The sequence below is a fragment of the Rhinolophus sinicus genome, chromosome 16 (assembly GCF_057876585.1).
Source record: "Rhinolophus sinicus isolate RSI-liver-muscle chromosome 16, RSI-T2T, whole genome shotgun sequence".
In the NCBI taxonomy this organism is placed as follows: Eukaryota; Metazoa; Chordata; class Mammalia; order Chiroptera; family Rhinolophidae; genus Rhinolophus; species Rhinolophus sinicus.
Window position 1 is genome coordinate 65722061 of NC_142516.1, and position 10836 is coordinate 65732896.

The 10836-nt window shown below is 34.7% G+C and overlaps 1 pseudogene; it reads right to left on the reverse strand.

Annotated features, from left to right (window-relative positions):
- Positions 1-6818: 6818 nt before the first annotated feature.
- LOC109436475 (eukaryotic translation initiation factor 2 subunit 3 pseudogene) lies at positions 6819-8928 on the reverse strand (annotated as a pseudogene).
- Between the last annotated feature and the right edge of the window lie 1908 nt (positions 8929-10836).

A 10836-nucleotide genomic window follows, 5' to 3' on the forward strand; every position in this document is an offset into this window, starting at 1 on the left:
TGAATGGATCTGTAATGCAACAAAAAAGTGGAGATTAAATTAGTAATCAAAACACAACTCACAATGATCACTTCAATAAATGCAGAAAAACCATTTGACAAAATTCAACGTGCTTTCATGATAAAACTTTCATCAAACTAGGTATAGAAAGAAATTATCTTAACATTATAAAGGCCATATATGAAAAGTCTACATCATACCAAATAGTGAAAAACTAAAAGTTTTTCCTTTAAGATCAGAAACAAGGCAAGGATGCCCATTCTTGCCATTTCTATTTGACATAATACTAGAATTCCTAGCCACAGCAATTAGACAAGAAATAAAAGGCATTTAAATTGGAAAGGAAGAAGTAAAACTGTCTCTATTTGCAGATGACATGATCTTATTTGTAGAAAACCCTAAGGACTCAAAAAAAACTGTTAGAAATAATAAATGAATTCAGTAAATCTGTAGGATACAAAATCAATATACAAATATCAGTTGCATTTCCATAACTAATAACAAACAATACGGAAAGAAAACAATCCCACTTGTAGTAGCTTCAAAAAGAATAAAATGTTTAGGAATAAGCTTAAGTAATCAGGTGAAAGACTTGTGTAATGAAAACTTCAAAACATAGATGAATGACGTTAAAAAAGACACAGATTATTGGAAAGACAGCCTGTGGTCATGGATTGGAAGAATTAAGATTGTGAAAATCTCCATACTACCTAAATTGATCTATAGATTTAAAGCAATCTCAATCAAAATCCCAGTGGCATTTTATTCAGAAATGGAAAAAAATCCTAAAATTTATATAGAACCAGAAAAGATACAGAATAGTCAAAATAATCTTGAGAAAATAGAACAAAGCTAGACACATCATACTTCCTAATTTCAAAATATATTACAAAGCTATAGTAAATAAAACAGTGTGGTACTGGCATAAAGACAGATGTATAAACCACTAGAACAGAAAAGGGAACTCCAAAGTAAATCAACACATATACAGTCAACTGATCTTCAACAAGGGTGCCAGAAATAAAAATAATTGGAAAAGAAAAATGATAAATGGTATTGGGAAAACTGTATATCCACATGCAAAAGAATAAAGTTGGATCCTTACCTTACACCATATACAAAAATTACTCAAATGCATTAAAGATTTAAACATAAGACCTAAATCACTAAAACTAAAATAAAATATAGGGGGAAGCTTCAGACATTGGATTTGGCAATGATTTCTTCCATATGACACCAAAGCAAAGGCAACAAAAGTAAAAATAGACAACATCAAACTTTTATGGTTCTGTGCATCAAAGGACACAATCAATAGACTGAAAGGGTAAGTGATGGAATGAGAGAAAATATTTACAGACCACATATCTGATAAGGGGTTAATACCCAGAATATATAAAGAATTCCTACAACTCAAAAACAAATAAACAAATAACCTGATTAAAATATGGGCAAGAACTTGAATAGACTTTTCTCCAAACATAATATATAAATGGTCAACAGACAAATGAAAAGATGCTCAACATCATTAATCATTATAAAAATGCAAATCAAAATCATACTGAGATATCACCTCATACCCATTAGGATGGCTACTATCAAAAAACAGAAAATAGCAAATATTTCCATGTAATCCAGCAATCCCACTTCTGAGTACATATGCGAAAGAATTGAAAGCAGGATCCTGAAGAGATTTTCACACACCCATGTTCATAGCAGCTTTATTCACAAGAGCCAAGAGGTGGATGGAACACAAATATCCATCAATAGAAGAATGGATAAACAAACTATGACATACAAACAATGGACTATTATTATTCAGCCTTAAAAAGGAAGGAAATACTGTCACATGCTACAACATGGGAGAAACTTGAGGACATTATGCTAAGTAAAATAAGCCATCGCAGAAAGGCAAATATTGTATAATTCCACTTATATGATGTATCTAAAGTAGTCAAGATTATAGAAACAGAAAATAGAATGGGGATTGCCAGGGGCAATGGGGGAGGGGAAATGGAGAGTTGTTTAATGGGTATAGAGTTTTAACTTTGCAAAATGAAAAAGTCCTAGCCATTTGTAGCCCAATTATGTGACTATACTTAACACTACTAAACTGTACACTTAAAAATGGTTGATGGTCAATTTTATGGAATATGTTTTACCACAATTAAGAAAAAATACATACTCTAAAAATTGCAAAACATTGTAGCTTGAAAGGAATTAATGATCTAAATAAATGAAAAAATATCCTATACTTATAGATCAGAAGACTTAATATTATTAAGATGGCAATACTCCCCAAATTGCTCTACAGATTCAACACAGAATTACATGGAGTTTACAAAACCGCAATCAAAGTGAGAGATTTTTATTTTTTCTTTCCTAGTAATTGATACATCAAACAGACAAAAAAAGAGATACTTTAATTTAGATATAGAAGATTTGAACAACATAATTATCAAACTTGATTAAATAAACATATCCTATATGTGGCAATTAGAAAAGTTACATTCTTTTCAAAAACACGTTATATTTACAAGAAATGATGACATTTTAGTACACAAATCATGTCTCAAGAAATTTTAAAATAACTATCAGAGGTTTTACCCTCCAACCACAAAAGTGAAGTTCAATAAAAATAAAAAAATCATGGCTGAGTAATATTCCATTGTATATATGTACCACATCTTCTTTATCCAATCATCTATCAAAGGACACTTCAGTTGTTTCCATTCTACTACTCAGCCACAAGAAAAGATGAAATACTGCCATTTGCAACAACATGGATGGATCTTGAGATTATCAAGCTAAGCAAAAAAAGACAGAAAAAGTCGAGAACCATATGACTTCACTCATATGTGGGATATAAAACTGAAAATAGCAAATGAACAAGACAAACAAGCAAAAACTTACAGACACAGATAACAGTTTAGTGGTTACCAGAGGGTACAGGAGAAAAGGAGATAGGTAAAGGGGGTCAAATATATGGTGATGGAAGGAGAATTGACATTGGGTGGTGAACACAGTGCAATATATAGATGATGTATTATAGAATCGTACACTTGAAACCTTATAATTTTACTAACCAAGGTAACCGCAATAAATTTAATAAAAATAAAATAAAAATCATAAATATTATTTGTAAGTTTAAAAATACATTTCTAAATAATTCATATGTAAACGAATAAAGTATAATTGGAAAACTTGATTACATATCAAACTATGAAATGCAGCTAAATCTTAACACCTAGAAGAAAATTTATAACTTTTAAATGCTTCTGCTTGAAAGAAGGAAAACAAAAAAAATTGCAAGTGCAATCAGTCAGTGGTACAAGGATTTGAAAAAAAGAATAAAAACTGTTATTAACAGGGGAAATGTATAAATAGGAAATCCAAGATTAGATTTATGGACAAATTATTATAACTACTATGTGAGTTCAGCAGGTTTACTGGATATAATCCATTGTAAAAATCTATAAAAATCCATTGTATCCTTATAGGAAATCAATGAACATTTAGAGATATACTTTTAAAAGATCCTATTTATAATACAACAAAAATAAGGTCTCTAGGAAAACAGCTAAGAAAAAATGTATAATAGGTTTGTGGAGAAAATACAAAAGTTTATTGAAAGACTCTAAATAAAGCTGAAATAAATGGAGTGGTCTTCATGGATAGAAAGACTCAATGTTACAAAATCGTTAGTTTTCCTCAAGGTAAACCATCCAATGCAAATTTGATAAAAAAAAATTTTTTAGACAGTTGAGCTATTAAAACATTTTGTATTATTTCACGACAAAATCAATGTTAAGTTTAACAGAGTATGAGGAAGTTTAGTGAAGCTTGAAAATTAAAAGGAAGGCAGAGTTCTAATAGCACTTTGACTATCTCAGAAAGAATCACACATCAGGCACAAAAAATTGGTAGAATTTTGGCTGCTTATATTTTGCTGTAGCTTTTCCTATTGTTATTAACTATAAAATCCTTAAAGGAGCCTTTCTTAAGAGTCAAAGAGATGAAATCGGGTGGCCGTGGAGACTACATCATCCCCGCCCCCCTTTGCTAGGTGTGTGGAGGAAAATAAAAGGGTAATCACAGCTGCAAAAACAAGGAAAGAAGACCAAGACCCAGGAGCCAGCCACACAGATGGAATGGGAATTTGGGGAACCCACGTGGGCCTGGAAAGACCTGTGAAGTTTTCTGATAGGATGCTTGCAAACAATAGCATCACAATACAAGTAAAATTAATTAAAAAAAAAAAAACAGAGGGGGAGGAAAAAGCAAAGGTAAATAAGCTAATTATACTAGTGGCAAGAGTTACTCTGTACTATGATCAAGTTCCAAATTTGATTCTGAGATTTTTAGCTGCCAAGAAAAATAAAAAGGAGGAAGTATGACAAATGTTATACCGTGCTCATTAGTAGAAATGAGGCAACATATTAAGTCCACAATAAATTCCTAAGTAAAAATTATACAAGAAATAGCTGTCAGTGTGGATTCTTACATGCAAGAAACAGATGCCATCTGCAGCTGAGTAAGCAAAAATAGTAATTCACTACATAGATATTGGGATAGCTCACGGAATCCACAATGATGGACAGAGGTACAGGCTCAAGGCTAACCCGCTAGGGAAAAACGCACTGAAAGATGTTTCAGAATTGGTCTGGAGAAAGAACTGTTCCCTCCAGAGCTGAAGATACTGTCACTTCCATGTGCAGATCTAGTGTAGCCAGTGTCAAATCCTATTACGGCAGCTTCTGATTGGTAGAGCCTCGGTCATATGTCTGTGCCTTAGCTGCAAAACAGGAAGAGAAATTAAGTGTCTGGCATTTTTAGTTCCTGTTATACAAACCAGATGTTTATATTTATAAGATTAGGAATTCTGCAGACATAAAGTGGTTTTGCTGTGGGGCAGCCAAAATAGATAATAAATGTCCTGACAATATAGATCACCCACCTCTGAGTTTGTGTGTGATCAATGAAGTCAATCCTGGGAAGGGCTTAAACTAAGGTTGCAAATTGTTACTTGTAACTACCATATGGCTCAGAAATTCCACTTCTGGGTATTTCCCCATGAAAACAAAAACACTAATTAGAAAAGATATATGCACTCCTATGTTCATCGCAGCATTATTAACAATAGCCAAGATATGGAAGCAACCTAAGTGTCCATCACTGGATAAATAAAGAGGTGGTATGCAATGCAGTATTATTCAGCCATAAAAAAGAATGAAATTTTGCCATTTGTAACATGGATTGACCTAGAGGGTTATTATGCTAAGTGAAATAAATCAGACAGGGAAAGACCAATACTGTATGATTTCACTTATATGTGGAACCTAATAAAACAAAATAGAAATAGAATCATCAGAGAACAAACTGATGGTTGCCAGAGGGAAGGTGACTGGGGGGATGGGTGAAAAGCGTGAAGGGGAATAAGTGGTACAAACCTCCAGTTATAAAAGAAATAATAATCTACAGCACAGGGAAAATAGTATTATCATAATAACTTTGTATGGTGACAGGTGGTTACTCAACATTGTGGTGATTACATTGTAAGGAATACAAATGTCAAATCACTATATTGTACACCTGAAACTAATATACTATTGCATGTCCTCTCTCATTTTAAAAAAAATAAATTACATTGAGTTACAAGAAGTTACTTGTGCCCATATTGACTTACTTACCTAACTATTCTCAATCCAATGATGTATTATAACCCTGCATTTATATACTGTTTTTAGTAGAAGCTCTTAATACATCAAGCATTCTTGGATCAATTTAACTTGATGGAGGAGTAGAATCCAGAATTCCTGGAGGAGTGGATAGAATAGCTAATCCTTTCTATTATCCCTAGGGCTCTTAATAAACTGAGTTCATCAATTAAAAAAGCAAATGATTATGTCAAGAACATAAATATTAACGCATGATGTTTGTTTGCTTTACAAAGAAATTGTCACTATATGAATATAAACTGAAATTTCCACCAAAATATAAATCTCAAACGTGACAGGTATATATGAAGAAGTGAAACTTGTAATAATTATTAGAATTTATTGGGAAGATTAATTCAACTACATGCATAACCATCTCAAAATTGGCTCTGTTGTCTTCTGAGTATTCCCTGAGTGCGAGTAAGGAAGGAGGATTCCGTAACTGCCGGTTTCTTTCTGTGGCATTGCGTGGAGCCTGCTGTGTTACATGACTTCGGTTGCAGGCTATTTCAGAAGGCAGGTGCAAGTACAGTATATATTTAGAGGATGGCTGCCAGTAAGCATGGGTGAGGCATGCTTAGGCTCGCTGCAAAAGGATGATCCTTGGCTTCTATGGACAAGTTAGCTTGAAACACACAACCTAAGACTGCAAAAAGAATCACCAAGGCCAACCCTAAACCAGTGTCTAAAATGTCCTCTACTAATAATATAATGTGTGGAATTAGAAAGAAATGTTCCTAGAAGGAGAAGAGAGGGAAAATACAGAGCAAAGTCACTGGCCAAAGAAGAAGGTCCCTTTCAGCTGCTCCCAGAGCTGCCCTCTGTCCCGGGGCACTCTCGGCTTCTCTCCATATTTCCATCAAAACCGCTTGTCTACTGCTCTTGCTTCATTAACCCAGGCACTGTGTGAGTCACTTGTTTGCCAGTAAATGCAGACAGGCCTTGGTAATTATTAAACAGCATGAACAAACAATCCAGACTCACTAAAAATAAAAAAATACACATTAGACATCAGAGCTAGGATGAAGCAGAGAAAGGGAAAAAAATTCAGGGCAGAAAGAGTTATCTGATGATGCAAGAAATTGTTTTGGTGTTTGTTGCTGCTGATTAATAAGGATTGATTTAATTTTTGCTGTAAAGGATAATTTCATTTGAACGTATTAATTTCTTTTCACTCAAAATTGCAAAGATAAAGCAACATAAAATATGAAGCAAAGGGGAGTGGCTGGTTAGCTCACTTGGTTAGAGCACGGGCTCTTAACAACAAGGTTGCCTGCTGGATTCCCGCAAGGGATGGTGGGCTGTGCCCCCTGCAACTAGACTGAAAACTGCGACTGGCCTTGGAGCTCATGGAAAAACACATTGTTCCCCAATATTCCCCCACCCCCAAAAAAAAATTTAAAAAAAAAAGAAGCAAAGGGAAACTAGTTTTCAAGAATTTGTGTCTTCAAGTTTTTACTGGTGTAGCAATCCTTTCAGGCCTGGAGCTAGTCAAAGATGAATCATTAATATAAGAAGAAAAACTTTATTTCAAACAGGTTCAGTGGAATGTGTCCTATAGCAAAGGCTAGTTGTAGCAAAGTTTCATTTCAAACCTGCGTTGATATATAAATTAGGTGTTATTTAGGAATGATTAATTTCTGGGAGAATGTAATTCACTACAACATTACGCCAATTTTTGCATTTATTGTAGACCCTATTTTAGTGCTAGAGGTTAAATTTTCATCACCAAAAAATGAGAATAACAACTATTACTAATGTAGTGAGCTGTGAAATTCATTCCCCAGGATTGCTTTGAAAATATAACTCCTAGGTTGTTAAGAAAAAATCAGACATTATCGAAATGTATTATTGAACTGAAATTCTTCAGTCATCATCTACTGTTGGTTTTATTGTCATTCCTCTTATTTGACCTCAACCAATTAAACACCAGTGTTTCTCAACTGTTTGGCTAAGGGCATTCTTTTCTACTACTGTGCACACAGGATTAGTCAAAATGATTTGGCCCAAATCAGCCTCGACTGCACAAACCCCTCCTCCTTTCCACAGGGGTCCTATATTCACCATGAGCACTTCCTCCTTAGACAACTTTTGTACATTTCCTGCTTTCTTATCACCTTCAGTGCGTCCACCTGCCACCTAGCAGCTGTCTAAGCAGGAAATGAGAGATTTCCAACTCTGTGAAGATCTCAGATAAAGCTCCAACTGTACCAAGTCTGTCAGCCTGGCACAAAGTGGGGTCAATTTTTGTTCCTACTTCAATAAGACCACCTGGAGCAGCACACTGAAGATTTTTTGTTCTGTAAACAGTGACACAATTTTGGAAAAGATTGATTTACACATGAGTTTTCCTTCACTATCTTTGGAAATAATACCAGGCTGACTTCTATAGTCTGGCCCACCTCTCACACTACTCTTAGAATACAGCCACAAACTATTCCCCGCTTAAGGTCATCAACTTCACAGCCAGGTTTGTTGACATCAAAGGACCTAATAAGAATAAGTCTGGGTTCTGAAATAAAATCTCTTGGGGGTACTGGAATTTTCTTCACTATGTACTCACAGACAACTTCAATATTGTATCTCAGCTGAGTATAAATTGGAATAATAAGAGCTCTTGCTACCATACCTTGCACACATGCAAGAATCTGTTTATACTGTTCTTTAGCCTGGCTTTCTTTTACCAAATCAATTTTATGTTATAGAATCAAAATATGCTTCAGTTTCATGATTTCTGCAGCTGTGAAGTGTTCCAAAGCCTGAGGCTGAGGACAAGACTCATTACCAGCCATCAAAAGGAGAGGTGCATCAAGGCCAGGGCAGTGAGCAAAGGAGACATCTCTGACTAATTTGAGATTCCCTTTGGTCCCTGGAATATCTGTAGGAAACTGATTGTGTGTTCTACTTCCACAAGATCTATAGCATTCTGGAGGAGAACAACTTGAGTCATCAAATTTATAAGGCTTAGCATTAGCATATCCACGCTTGATGGCAATATTTCTTTCTAGTTCAGTTTTGAACCTGACAGTGTGAACTTTAGAAATAGTTTTTACAACTGTGAATTTCCCATGAGCTACATGACCAATTGTACCTATATTAATTATGGCTCATCTGCTGATAACTTCGTGTGAAAGTGGCATCAACTTGGTAACATCCAAGGTGATGAGATCCGATGCAGCTGCCCCGGAGTTACTCCAGTCTCGCCCTTTGCCATCTTGTCTGGAAAGAAGGACTGATTTTTAACACCATATTTTCAGCATATAATTGTCTCAACCTCCTTAGAACATCATTAGGGTCAACGTTGTTCAGAATCTGTCATTTTTTGGGAGGAAAATGTAAAATTGCTTAGAGCTAATATCATGAGCTTTTTTTTATTATTATTATTCCTTAGTGAAAAGAAGCCAACAAATTATAGCCAACATACCTTCAAAAATATATTGGTTTAGGTTGGTGATGTTTTTCCCAAAATTTTCCATTAATATTTGTAATTACATACACACACACACACACACACACACACACACACACACACACACACATACACACCACAAAATCACTGACTTTTCCAAGAATAGGGAGGACTAAAAAAATGTGAAAATCTTTCACCACAGAAAATCAGAAGTACTGGAAAAAATGTAGCAAACATTCTGTTAAGTGTATATGTGATTTCAATAAAGTGAAAGAATTTCCAAGGGCTCCAAAACAAGATAGAACCTAAAAACAAAACAGTAAGAGGATGGGAGGGGGAGTTTTGGATATTAGGGATCAATATTTGGGTCATATCCACTCACTGATGGAGAAGACCTTGAGACTAAGAAAGCAAGAAATCAGAATTGAAGTTCTCACACAGAATCAGATCTCTTGAAGAACTATAAACTGACAGAGGAGGTCCTAGAAAATATTGCAAAGGGAGATGGCAATGCATATGATTGTGCCACTTGCTGCCATAAATAGCTTTGGGTAGGAGAATCATCTTGTGAGAAATTTGCCTTCAAGTTGGTTTGGTATTCGTTTTAGTTCTATGGTCTCTGTACCTCCAAGCCAAGAAACAACTAATTATAGGCTGGTAATATTCTTGTGAGGCCTGAAAGAAACAAACAGAAGCAAAATACTCTGGAGGGATTCGCCTAACCCCCAGGCTACACAGGATTTTTTATAGGTAAAGCCCCACTTAAAATGAACTCATTTTCCAAAATACAAAACTCAAAATGCATGAACAAATATCAGCAGGTGAAGAGATAGCCAGGTTAAATTCCCAAGAACTTGAGATAATAGAGACATCAGCTCCAATTGTCAAATAAGTATAAGATGACAAAGGAAATGAAAACATGATAAAAAAAAAGTAAATATATGTGTGGTTTTAAATGTACTTTAGAAAACAACATAGAATTATAGAATGAAAACTATAGCCATTAAAAATAAAAATCATTGGAAGAGTTAAATAATAGGTAAACACAACAAGAGAAGGTTGGTCAACCAGATAGTAGACCTGAAGAAATACCCAGAATAAGAGAGGAGGGTGGGCAGAGAAAGAAAGAGAGTGAATATGCAAGAAATGTTAAATGAAATGGAGTATAGGAGAACAAACATAAAATCTAATAGAAGTGCCAGATGAAAAGAACAGAGAGAATGAGGGAATGGAGAGTTGATAGGTAATGTTTGAGGAAATTATTAAGGCTAAAATGTTTACCAAAATTATAGAGACCCTTAAATACTTAGAGATTCAGGAAACAGAATAAGTTCCAGGCTGGAGAAATTAAATTAATCACTAAACAAATGGTAATGAAACCGCAGAATTCCAGAGAAAGTAAAATTCTTAACAGCAGCTAATGATAAAAGATTACTTACAAAAGAACACTCATCAAAACAACAGCAGGTACCATCATCAGAGGTAGAAGTCATAAATCAGGGGAAAGAATTACCAGTATATACAGTGAACTATGCCCTATGATTTCAAAAATGAATTCCTGTTAGAGGAAAAAGAGAAGTTGATTCATCTCTTTTCCTGTCCATGAATGCTTGGCAGTAATTCAGTAAATTCACAGAATAGCCTGGCAACTGAAGCTTGAACCCAGCAATTGAAACTAATGTTAAATTACAGGTATTTTCCACTAATTAAGAC